The following is a 13,202-nucleotide window of genomic DNA, read 5'->3' as shown; positions in this document are numbered from 1 at the left end:
AGTTCAATGAACCTCTCAACTTCTCTGCAGGAGAGAGAATACAAACTCTCTTTTAACCAAGTAATACAACACCTCTGTCTTCCTCAGGGCAGATTGTTGTTGTCATTACACCTGCTTCTAGAGCCTGAGGCATGAGCACACTACAACTTGGTGGCAGCAGAGTCTCTTAAAAGGCACTTGCTGCAGAGCTCGCTTTCTGGGCCTCACAACCTGTTCACCAAAGGCAAGATGTGTTTCCAGGGCCCACATCTGGGCATTTCAGGTAACTGAACAAGGGTAGGCGAACAGGTGTGGAGAGGCTTGACTTGCTTGGCAGCTGGCTCCTCCATCTTCTGGAGACAGATGCTATTTATTCTGCCCAGGTAAGTGGATTTGGGCTGACCACAGGAAGCAAATTGGTTCCATAAAGACAGAGCATGGTCTGTTTGCTTGTCTTAGGTCCCTTCACACAGCCCAGCTGTGTGAAACATCACTAGCATATGAGTTAGAGGAGTGAGAGACGGGACACAGACAATGTCTGTCGATACAGAAATCACCCTTATGATGCATTCTGCTCAGAACCCCGCCATGTGTGCCACTCCTGAGGTGTGTCCTTCCCCAACAGAAGATGACTTCCATCTCAAAATAGATGATACCTCATCTCGAAGGATCCCTGTGTAATTTCAGAAGTGAGTCAGCACGTTGCTTCTAAATTAACTCAGTCTCACACAGATTTAGTCAATCAAAGATTCACTCACAAGATCCCAAGCAATAGTTAAATAACAATGTCTAGTCATCTGAGATAATTATTTCTTCTCAGTGATTAGTTTCAAATTAGAAATCAAGGTTGAGATTTTTGTTGTTTGAATTATTTGAAGTTGAATGTGGATAATAAGAGTTTGTAGAAACGATACATTTTTTTAAATTTAGTCTTACTTTTCTAGCAACGTGACTCATTGGTGGAGATTGGCCTGACATTCATTCACAAGGCCCAGGGCATGTCCTCAGCACTGCTAAAGAGATAGCTAGATAGATAAATAATAGTCATCTGCATTCATCTTAACACTTGCAGATCCTGCAATACAGATTGCGTAGAAATCATGTCAACACTTCACTTTTTCTCCCACTGTGATGGAGAACTGGCCTGTAAATGGACTAACGCTGTCCCCTCTGTTCTGCACAGCAGACTTGGTGGTGGAGAGGCTCCTCAGCTAATAGGTTGGGCCTCATCTCTTACCTTGAGTCTGAATGTGCACAGTTAACATGGCCATGTGGTGGTACGAACAACATGGTTGACAGCAGGCCTGACAGGCAGAGGAGGAGGGATTCCCACCGAGACTCCCTGCAACACTGAGTACCAGATGGTAATTGTGCCCTGCCCAGGTGAACTGGCAGAAAGTAAAGGAGTTTCTTAGAGGTAAGAAAGGACAGGGAAGGGGTGACCACAGAGGGAGTGCTGGAGCTGGAACAGGTTGCTCTTGTGGGGAAAGAGCTGGGGAGCTGGGCAAGCGGCTGCTCTGCTCACTGGTTGGCATCCTTGGCCCAGCGGCAGCTGGATGTGGTGGTGGTACAGGCTGGTAATTCTACAACTCAGAGGGCACGGAGAAAGACTGGGAATTCAGGGCCTGCCTGGGGTATGTGAGACCACAAAAAGAAAAAGGGAGAAAGGATTGTTATAGACAAACTTTCAAGGATCATGGCTTCACATACCTACAAATGTGAAAACATGAGAAGCCCAAGAAAATGCCCCAGGACAACCAACAGAAACAACTGTGTATGGGGTCAGGAGACTGCATTTGTTATGTTTATGTATCAGGCTCAGAATACAAAGCAGCAGGGATCTCAGTGTGTTTAGAGGTTAATACAGGCATGAGGAGGAGAGCATGCCAGAAGGAGAGATTATAAAAATTTTAAGAAGCTTGAAGGACAATATGAAGCTCCTAGAAACACAAAGACATGCTTCATATTATAAGGCTAAAATGCAGTATAAATAACCACACACACATACGACACACACACACTAGCACTCTCACAGACACATTACTAAAACACGCCTCATACACATACACACCACATACACACAGGCAGGGACACACACATACACCACACACACACACTTGACATAAATGTCACAAAATCATGGGATTTTTATGTGAATGTTAGGGCTTGTGTGGAAAAAAATGAACTCCAGTCTAGAAATGGGGCAATTTCTTCTGATGCCCAGAGGTACACTCTTGTAGGAGCAATAGAGAAGTCTTCTGTGTGCAAGGGCAAGGGGACTTGATGTGAACTTAAGCAAACGTAATTATAGCACAGGTTATAATTCTAGGGAATCCTTCAAATGGCTAGCCCTCTTCTCAGTCCTCATCTCAAGTCCAGGATGCCAAAGACTAGATAAGATTGAGAGCCCCCAATTCTACAACTTCTCTCTAAAGCCGGTCAGGAGGGTGCATGCTGAAGCCAAAGGCCATTGGTACCCTGAGCACAAATGGACCCAAGAGCCTTCTGTCTGGGAGCAGCAGACTTGCCTGAGGTTGCAGGTGGGCACACAGAGCAAGCTCCCCACAGAGGCCCAGAGGGGAATTGCAGGCTTCAGCCCCCCTGTCCTGTGCACCACAGTGCAATGTCTCCTGGCCTGGCAGCTGGTGATTTCAGTAACTGGAAGAAAAAAAATGTTAATTCTGCAAGTGCTGAGAAACTAAGTATTCCAAAGTGGGAAATGCTGAGCCAGCTTACACAGTGTGTGAAGGTGGCTCCCTATCCCGTCCCACGGGATTCAGTTATTCGTGGGTGCGAGGGGGGCTGCAAACCTGGAAGAAAATGGGATTGGAAGAGAAAAGAGAAGCGAAGACCAAGTAGAGTGTTACCTATCAAGGTCTCGGTTTATTAGGCTGAAACGCCGGGTTTTAAAGCATACATCAAGGGGAATAAGGAGGGGTTGAGGGGGAATTAACAAAGAACAAAGAAGTGGGCATCAGGGGACATGGGGGCCGAAGTCAGGTGCCAGGCGGTGGGCACTCTGCATCTTATCTCCAGAACATAGATCCTCCTTGACAGCCTTGGGTGTCAGGCCGGGCTCAGGTGTAACTCGTGTCCTTGGAAGTCATGAGAGTCAGGAAGAACGGACTATAATTCAGCTTTTACAGCCTCAGGTGCCAGGAAGGGAACAGGGAGGAGGGAGTGACAACCGGCTCCTAGCATGAGACCATTTGGCTTGCCAGGGTGGGAGATTGTGAAGGGCTCGCTTTCTCACGGTATGGTCTCTAACAGCTCCCTAGAGAAGCAAATATTTATCCAAAAGCTCAGACCCAGCTGGACTACAGATCAGGATTAATTAAAGTAAAACTTCTTTCAGCAGCCAAGTTCTGATGTCTCAGGAGACAACAGTGGCTAGCCGAAGCAGTCTCTGTGGCTCATGAGTTGGAATTGTTTGGTAAGTGTTCCTACAATATCCAGGACTAGATGACATGATCTACTTAATAATGTCTAGCATGTCCAAGGGCATGTGAGACCTCAGCAATGTGCCATGAAATGGGACATGTATCGGTAGAAGTGAAGAGTCTGCAGGCTGCAGGATGAACCGACTCAGCAGATTAGCCTGGGAACTCTAGGGCTGGCTAATGAGTGTCTGTGTTCCTGCTTTTCGGTTCTGTGAGCAAATACCTGATGAGGAACAAATTAAGGGAGGAAGGGTTTATTTTGGATCTCGGGACATAGTCCATCATGCCAGGGAAAGCAGGGAGGTTGGAGTGGCCCTTGGCTGTCATGGAGGAAGCATGAGGGAGGCTGCTTGTTCACATCTGTGTGAATTAAAAAGCAGAGATGGTTCTGGTTCTCAGTTGTCCGGCCCACCCCCTTTTATTCAGTACAAGCACCAAAAGCCATGGGATGCTGTGCACCTACTAAACCCCGCACAGACACATGTGGAGTCAAGCCTCATTCATGCCCTAGGCATTTATCAGCCCACTCAGTCATGATGTCTCACACTTGGGAGGCTGAGGCAAGAGGATTGCCAGGACGGTAAGGCCAATCTAGGCTAAAGAGTCCTGAAAGGCGAAGACAAACAAAGGACAAGAAAAGCAAACACAGACATTAGTGAAAGATAGCACTGACTTAAGAAGAAGGCCATGGGATACAGCACAGTGGCATTTAACATGGGAGAAGAGAAAATGGATAATGTTCAATGAGATATCACTGAGAGCAAAACTGGTGAAAGACATCAGTCCACAGATTCAAAGCACCCAGAAAATGCCAGTGAGGACAGAGGAAGCCATTGGGAATGCCTGAAGCGACTGCTGGAAACCAGAACTGAGCTGCAAAGAGAGAATGACCAGGGAAGTCACAAGAAAGAGCACGAGGCGGCAAGGAAGCTGTGAGCCACAGGAAAGTGCACGGGGTGGCAAGGAAGCTGTGAGCAGTGTTTTCAGCAGAGACGTCACCAGGAACTCTGAAAACCCATCTTGAAAATACTAAAAAGGCACATGAGTGTGAACACACACCAGCACCAACCTGGAATTCTCCATCCTGCACCAACTGGCCTCAAATGTGAAGATGAGCTCTAATAGTACCTACCGTGAAATACAACTTCTGAAATGAGATTGCAGAAAGCAAGTGTATCATCGATTACCAGTAGTCACTGGTGCTATTGATTGCCAGCAATTGATTACACAGAGGAGTGTAATGGGGCAGGGGGTGGGGGTAGGCTTAGGTCTTACTCCGCAGAGTGTGAGGGACCCCTGCACTGATGATCCTGACTGTAGCTACTGCCTCTCTCCTGATTATGATGCCTTGCTGCCGTGTGTAAACTGTGATCATGGAGGACATGGAGTCTCTGGCTGGCAAATGCACATGAGTCTAGTCTTCTCCTGGAATAAAAATAGTTAAATGGGGCAAAATGAGCACATGTTCAAAAGACAAAAGGTAAGAGAATTTTCCCCCATCATTTCTCTCCAAGCATCACTGGAATAAATTTCTTCGGCTGGAGAGACAATTACATAATTCCAAACCTGAGTCCTTTGGGAGCAATGGAGAGCCTAGAATGGCACACATTTGTGAATATATGAGCACTGAGTAATGTGAGACTCTGTTCATCACTGTGTCTGTCTGACTGACTGCCTGTCCATCTGCTCTCTCTCCCTCCTGGTATATGTGTGTGTGTCTCAGACCTACATGTAGCCCCAGCAATTGTACCTTGAATTTCCACACAGCTGTCCTTGCAGCTTCCACAAGAATGTCGACTTAGGAATCAAAAATACCCTCCTACCTAGTCTCCATCTCTGTTTCCTGTTCACCCGAGGCTTAGAATGAGATAGAGGCTATCAACTGCCATGTGCCTTTGTGTCCTGGGCGTTCTGCCTGTGTACATGTAGAGGCTGGGCTGAATCTGCTGAAACCAAGAGCCAAAAACTGTTCCCACCCCTTTGCTTCTTTCTGCCAGACATTCAATCATAGAGATATAAGGTCTGAGTACTGCAGTCTGTCTGTGTGGCATTCGTCTGTCAGTAGAACTGTCTGTGTTCTGTCTCTGTGTGTGTCACCCATCTGTCAGTAGGTCCCTCTATGGACTATTGCTTATATTATGTTGTGATTCTCAAGACCCAGACCACCCCTCCCTACCTCGTTATGGAAGACCGAGACCAGCACACTGGCCACACCCCCCTGCACCAGTCACTCATCCAGACTCAGGGAGACGGGTGGCCTAGTATGAGAGGTCGTTTTATTTGGAAGAAACCATTTCTGAAGTGATTGATGAGCACAGCTCCCAGCTGGCATATTTGGGGACAAAGACATTCATATTTCTGAGTCTAGACTTCGTAAAGTGAGGGTGTTGCTCTCCTCGCTGCTAATTCTTCATGATGTGTGTGTTCATTATTTCCTTCGGTGAAAAATCGTAGGAGACTTCAAGGTTGTTAGGCTAATCCACTCCATCTCAGGGTCTGTGTGATTTTTAATCACAAGGTGCCTCTTTGTCCTCAAGGACGATCACATGACTGACTGCTCTCTGGTGAACTCAGCAGCCAGGTGAAGGTCAGGCTCTCAGGGGATGGTGTGGATTAATGCCTCGGCAGACACAAGTCCCAGACAGACCTGAAATACAAAGGCTTCGTCCAAGCCACCTGGATGATTGCAACCCATGCGTCCTAATCTCCTTTCTGTCGTAGTGATAAACACCACCAACAAGAGCAACTTGGGGAAGAAAGGGCTCATTTCAGCTTACATACTCAGGTCACACTCCATCCCTGACAGAGGTCAAGAAAGGAACTCAAGGCAGGGACCTGGAGGCAAGAACCAAAGCAGAGAACATGGAGAAGTGCCACTTACTGGTTTGCTTCCCATGACTTGCTTGGCCTGTGTTCTTAGACATCCCACTGAGTGAGAAAAAAAAGAAAAGAAGGGAGGGAGGGAGGGAGGGAGGGAAGAAGGACATGGCTGTTCCTAAGGTGGAGGAAGAGAATGTTTATTGTAGTTAAGGAGAGCACACCCCGAGGCAGAGATCTGAGAGAGTCCAGAGTGGACCTCACCAGACTGAGCTGGGCCATGTGAGAAAAGGGGGGGGGGGGGGGGAAGAGGCATTGAAGACCAGGACGGGCAGCCAAGAGACCTGAAAGGTAAAGCCCAGGTAACTAAAATAACTGGATTGTTTAGGGAAGGACAGCTGTGGGGAGAGTAGTCTACCCCTTGGGCTGGAAAAGTTTAGAGTAGAGAGCAGGGAATGCCAGCCAGAAGGACCCTGTAACAGAAGGATTCTGGGAGAACTTGGCAGCAAGGTCTGCTTTGATATGTTAAATAGATACCTCATCTTTCAGACCTAACACCCAGGACTATCTTGCTGGGATGTCGCTGTTCAAAGTGAGCTGGATCCTCCATATCGACAATTAAAATGCCCCACAGCATGTCTGTACACCAATCCGATGAAGACATTTTTTCAGTTGAGATTCACTTTCCAGTTGATTCTACCCTGTGTCAAGTTGAAAAAAATATTAATTAGCATCCTAATCTAGGCCAAGTAAACAGAGGCATGTGGCCCCTCCAGCTCTCTGACATATCCCTGAAATTTTGCAAAAATACTCTGATTCTGTGTCTTTAACCAAAAAGTTCATTTTGGTAATCTGCCTCACCTTCAGTAAGGGCCCCTGTCCTCCTTGCTCAGGACTGCTTACACAGAGGTCCACATAGAACTCAGCTGCAGCTGCTGTGCTGTGTGGATAGCCTCAGTCAGTACACAACTGTGTGGAGAGAACAGGAACCACTCTCCAGCTGGGGCAGGTGGCACAGTCCAGGGTAGAAGCTCAAGGTGGGTCATAAGTGGGGGAAGGCATCAGTGACAGCCCCAGAGCCTTCTAAGAACTTCAGTCACAAAGGTACACACTGCAGACTCAGCCCCACCCTCCTTGTGTGTGCCAGTCTTGGTCTCTACTCTCCTTCTTGCTCTCTGTGAGTGGGCCTGAGCATGGACAGGAAGGATAGCTAGCCCACCCAAGAACCCAGCAGAAGCCTTTAGTCACATTTCCACCGTAGTTGTACATTCTGCTGCTCATAAATGCTTCTTGCATATTCATAGCTTGGGTTCGAGGCCAGGGCTGGTAGCATGGATCAATATCATCAATATTATGGATCAAGCTCAGTTCCTGCCAGCCCAACCGACATCTTTGTATTGTGACCCTCTGTGCTGGCTGAGGATTGTCTCTAGAGAACCAGATCTGCACTGGGTAACTGAGTAAGATGTCCTTCAGTTTTCTTACGGTACCCATAGTTGGAGAATCCCTTCAGCTCATTGTTTTGCACAAATACCAAGCTGTTCCAATGCAACAAAGGCATTTCCTAGACTCCCGTTGGGAGGCTCTACACTTCCTTACACTACTCCAGACTCTGTGGCCCTTGTTATGCATGGATGCCCACACATAAACTCGTCTCCTCCTGTCCCTCCCAGGGATGTGCACTGGATGGTTCCCTCTAGGGTTTTTGCCTAAGAACTACGTAAAGTAGCAAGTTAATGTATTAGTTATATTTGTGTCGCTAGGACTGCAGTCCCTGACAGGGACAAGGAAGGAAAGATTTATTTTCACACACTGTCACACTGAGTCTCAAGTCCATTCATAGAAGGGAAGTGATGAGAGCCATAACGGCCACTTACGTGGGGTCAGGAACACGTGGTAAAGCCTCCTCACATCATGCTGTACACAGGAAGGAGGCAGAGAGCTGAGCTACCTCTAGTAAACTATGTCCACCAACCTGGCCCACTTCCTAAGGTGCTCATGCCTTCACAAAATATTACTATCAGGAACAAAGACTCAAAATGCCCCCCCCCCCCAACGTGTCTGATTCAAGTGTAAAATTCTCATAACTGCAAAGACTCCTTTCTTTTTCTTACTAGAAAATGCATCTAGTCCAACTCCAAGAGCAGCCAATGGTTTAAAAGATCTAGTGTCACTCAAAAGTCCAAATTCAGAATCCCTACCAGCACTCAAAGCAGTCTGGCAGCTTCACCTTGTGAAACAGAAGACAATGTCACAGGCTTCCAACCTGTGATGTCACACAGTAAACACTCTTATACCAAAGAGGAAGAAGAGAGGGGACTGAAGGCCAGTAGGACTCTCTACCCTGGGGCTCAGAGGCACCAGCAGGACACCTGACACCCATGGCCTTGTCATCTATAGCTCACATCACCTCTCTCTTGCCCTGGCTCTACGCATTGCCTGTGACTTCCTTTTGTGGGCTTCCCATGTTCATGGCATTTCCAACATCCTGTCATCTCTATTGCAATCTATACCTCATCTTGGCAGCTTTATACATGGCCCTCTTTTTTAAAAGGTGTATCTGTGTGTGTGTGTGTGTGTGTGTGTGTGTGTGTGTGTTCATGCAGTACCCATGGAGGCCACACAGAGCTTTAGACCTTAAGTGGATATTGGGAACTGAACCTGAGTCCTCTACAAGGGCAGCCATTGCTCCAGCCCCCTTCTGGCATTTCTGTGGGGAATCTGACCATGACGTATATTCTCTGGCCTCGAGTTTTGTTTTGTGTTGTCTTTACCCCCTAGACTATTGATGGAAGCCTTCCTGTGCTTCTGAATCTCACATTTTCCTTGCATGCATGCAACATTCATACTACATGACAGTGCCATGATTATTCTGAGCAGAAGCTCCCATGCTTGGGCCATGGTTTGAGTGGCTAAACATGGAAAAACATGTCTTTACATGCTTTCATGCAAGCAGGAGAACCTGGACAAACTCTCACCAGAGGAAAGCATTTTAAATGTGTTTATGGTTTTATTTCCTGGAGCCTGGGATACGTGGGGTCTCACAAGTCTGTGAAATCTCACAAGTGTACAGAATAACTTCTTTCCTCCTGTGCTGTAATAGTGCCCTTTTTGCTTCTCTGTGTGAGACACTAACCTGTAGCACAGGGTTTTCTCTGCAGCTTTATGTGGGCTCATCTGGCAAGCTTCAGTCTTTTTCTGCATCTTTTTATTCTGCTTTTTGCTCTGGGTTCTCACTGTCAACCTGACTAAAAGCCTCTGGCTGCAACCAGGACACAGCATGAAAGCTATGATTTCTTAACTTATATCTTGCCCAACCTCACTCTAATTCAGGACAAGGTAAGAACCTAAAACAAACCGTCTGGGTTCAGTCCCAGTAGGGTCCTTGTTCTTGATCCAGGCATCCTTGCACTCTGGTGATCTTTTGTTCTCCCAGCTCTTCCTTGGCTTGTCTAGTCCACAAACCAGGTCCTCAAGACAAGAACCACATGATCTGGTCTAGATGCACAATGCTGTCACTTTTCTGAGTTGGATACTTTTATGTTGCTGAGACATTGCCTCCCTGAAGCATGTAAGGGATTATTGATATTTATTTGGACTCCTGATCTCATGGCTCTTGGTCCATCATAGCAAAGGAAGGCTGTGGGAGAGCTCAATTCATAGGAGCCTTCACTGGAGGAGATTCGCATCACGGAGGACCAGGAAGCAGGTGAGAGCCAAGCATTCCCAGAATAGGCTGTATTGATTCGGTGATATTTTTTTTCCCCTGTTACAAGATAATTGACACCTGTTGGCTTTATAAAATAGCACATTTACTTATTCACACTTGTAGAGCCTGGAGTTCAAGGTCAGGCAGCCTCATCAGTTTGGTCTCTGATGGGAGCCTTATGGTGGGTGACATCACTGCAGTGGGATTCTGTGTACATAGGATGACTATGGCCAGAGAGAAGGCCGGGGAGCTGCAGGGCAAAGGATCCTTTTTACAGCAACTGTCTCCCTTTGAGGAACTAGTCTAGCCCTTGGAGTACTTCACCCCAAACTGACTCCCCCTAGGGATGCTGCCACATACCCCTTGGTCCTGTCTGGTAATGGTCCCATGCCCTCACAGTGGAAATCAACTTCCAGCGTATGAGCCACTGAGAACAAATCACATTCAAACCAGGTCAGTAGCTAACATCCCTGTCTCCAGTAATTCTGAATAGCCCCCCAAATGGCTACCTTTCTATGGGAAATGTTGATTGGTTGAAACACATGGCCTCTGTACCATGGTGAATAGTTTGTGGAAGAATGTGAGAGGTAATAGAAGTCAGGTGTGACTAAGTTCCTACAACAATTTTCTGTTTCCTTGAGATCAGAAAGTTGCTTATAGAATCAGTAAGTCAGAAGTAACAGAATATAATAAAATTGAGTAACTTCTCGGGGCTACAATAAAGCCAGCACACTGCACATTGTGTTAGACATACCACCAGCTTCCAAAAATAAAAATTTATCAGGGTGACACTTCTGCATTGTTAAGGATCTTGTGGGATAATTTAATGGCAAGCATTCTGCAGTCCACTCATTTTGCTGATTCAAATATAGCAAAGGACTTATGGGAAATGTCGCAGGGAAAGACTCACCCAGGAGCAGAGGCTGATGGGAGATGTCACAAGGAAAGACTCACCTGGGAGCAGAGGCTGACACTTAGGGATAATTGTGTTCCATATACATGCAGAAATGAAGAAAAGTAGGGATGCACTTTAACTAAGCAGACTGAGGAAAGGCGCCTCCGTCTACCTTTGCAGAGGTCCAGCCTGTTTGCTCACTTTATAGACATGTCATTGGGAAGAGGCTCCACTGGGGATGGACCTCTGAGAGACACACACACCTCCAACCCACATCCAAACCACACATTGCACAGGTCTTTTCAAGTCTTTTACCCACCTGTGAAATGGGGAGATGCTAAACCACCTCCATGAGTGAGTGTGTGTTTGGACAGAAGTAAGTTCCACACACAGTTAGTGTACAGGGTGAGCTGCCACTTATCCTGAAAGACAACAGCCTGGGACGCAGTGTTGAGTGTGAGTAACCCATCTTCCTTCTCCAGGGCCTCCTGCTCCAAGAAGTGACCCTGGCAATGGACTCACTTAGTGGATCCAATCTTCCCAGCTGCTCTTTCCAAGTCAAGGAGCCTCATGATGCCAAGACACTGGATCACCAGGGTGCTTAAGGGCATCGCAGAACAGAGTCTGGGCAGCTGAGCTTGGGGTCTTTGGCTGCTTTGTGCTCTTGTTTGGAAGAGCCAGTTGGTGGTCAGCTTACATTTTCTAACTAGAGCCACTGATCACATCTGTCATTGCCATGCGATGCATTTCAAAGGTAGCATGTATTTATTACTCATCACACACAAAAAAAATCACTGATGAATCGAAGTACATGTAACAGGGTGCAGGCACCACAAGCCTTGGGTATCTGGAGAGGCAGGACAGTGTGGCAGGTGGTGCAGAGTGAAGATCTAACAGGTTGATTTCAGGGCCCCGTGGAAATCAACTTAGTCCTCAAAAATAAGTGGAAACACTAAGTGTTCCAGAAAATGGCTCACCTGTTCAAACATAACCCACCTGTTCTGTGTTTCCTGATCTTCATCTAAAGCTTGTGTTCCAGTCTCCTGCCACCATCAGAGGGGAACACGGGAGGGGAACAGGTAAGAAAGCAGATGCAGAGACATCCTGTTTAGATCTTTGACCTGTTGTACAGTAACCCTGTCTGGTTTTCCCAACCCCTCAGCCTAACTCCCACACAGAGATATCCTGAAACCTCATCTAATCTGAGCCCCCCTTATAAAGAGCGTCACCTTCACCTCAGATTCTTCAGCTTGGTGAGCCAGGCACGCGAGAGGCAGTGCAGGGCATCCTGTGTGCACATGGGCTTGCAGGAGCTCCTGTGAGCCTGCCAGGCCTCTGTACTTTCCTTCTGAAACACGGTTCCATCCCCCAGTCATCCATCTCACTCTTCTGCTCTCTCCGGGCTTGACAGTCATTCTTTCTGATTCCTTTGTCCTGTTAAATCACCCCTCATTTGGCTTTGCATTCTGGCTGTAATATGGCTATTATTCTAACTGCCCTTGCTGTCATTCCCCGTCTACATGCATTTGGGAGATAATTCAAACTATGAATTTTGTGCTTCAAATTAATAGTTTTCTTAATTACAAGGCCAGATTTAGCCGAGGAGGCTACAAGTGAAGTGGGCACACTCATCTGTTACTGGTGTCAGGAGAATCCTTAAAACTCTCTGGAAACACACGTGGCAGTAACCCTCAGGAGGCTACCTTCATTAATCCTCCTTAACCCAGCAACTGAACTCCCGAAAATCCCATCTGTGACATAAATTTCAAACCTAAGCACACGATTATGAAGATATTCAGGATAGCATTCTTCATAATTATCACCAAATTTTCCTATAATAGTAAAATGACCTCAAAAATAGAGAAAGGATTCTCTGGCCTCACAGTGCATGGATATTAGTGTAACTGTGACTGTGTGGACCTATAGGGATACATGATTGGGTAAAAAGAGCTGAGATGTGGTTCCCATCTATGCTCAAATCCCATGGTCCTTGAGTTCTACACACTTAAGGGCCAGGGCCTCAGAGGTGCAGACAGCAGCCATGTGTTTTGCTCACAAGCTCTGTGGGCCACAGCATTATACAGAAAGGAGGTCTGGTCTCTAGCTTAGAAAAATGGACCATCTAGCTACATGACCAGGGCTGGGAGCTATAATAGGGACCCAGAAGCACTGTAAGCTTCTTCACTTAGATGCCAGGTCCTTTGGGTTGGGCTGTTTAAAGGTGTACTCACTGGGACAGTTAGTTGTTAAACATTTGTTGACACATGGCCTTACAATATGGCCTGGTCTTCTGGATACAGGGGACTTGCACTAAAGAAGGGTACTTCTTCCTCTGTGTCTGTCTGTCTTTCTTTCTTTCTTT

The 13,202-nt window shown here is 46.8% G+C and overlaps 1 long non-coding RNA gene across 2 annotated transcripts; it reads right to left on the bottom strand.

Annotated features, from left to right (window-relative positions):
* Nucleotides 1–5,679: 5,679 nt before the first annotated feature.
* LOC110308617 lies at nt 5,680–11,879 on the bottom strand. Of its 2 annotated transcripts, none has more exons than XR_002379581.1 (3): nt 8,351–8,482; nt 6,774–6,937; nt 5,680–6,066 (listed from the first exon to the last, which is right to left on the bottom strand). It is a non-coding gene; the product is annotated as an uncharacterized LOC110308617 (long non-coding RNA). The 2 variants fall into 2 exon arrangements; XR_002379580.1 differs by lacking the exon at nt 8,351–8,482 and adding an exon at nt 11,837–11,879 and having other exon boundaries at nt 5,704–6,066.
* Nucleotides 11,880–13,202: the final 1,323 nt, after the last annotated feature.

This window comes from Mus caroli, chromosome 13, assembly GCF_900094665.2.
Source record: "Mus caroli chromosome 13, CAROLI_EIJ_v1.1, whole genome shotgun sequence".
In the NCBI taxonomy this organism is placed as follows: domain Eukaryota; kingdom Metazoa; phylum Chordata; class Mammalia; order Rodentia; family Muridae; genus Mus; species Mus caroli.
Note: the sequence above shows the minus strand (reverse complement) of the source record. Positions and strands in the feature narration are given on the sequence as shown.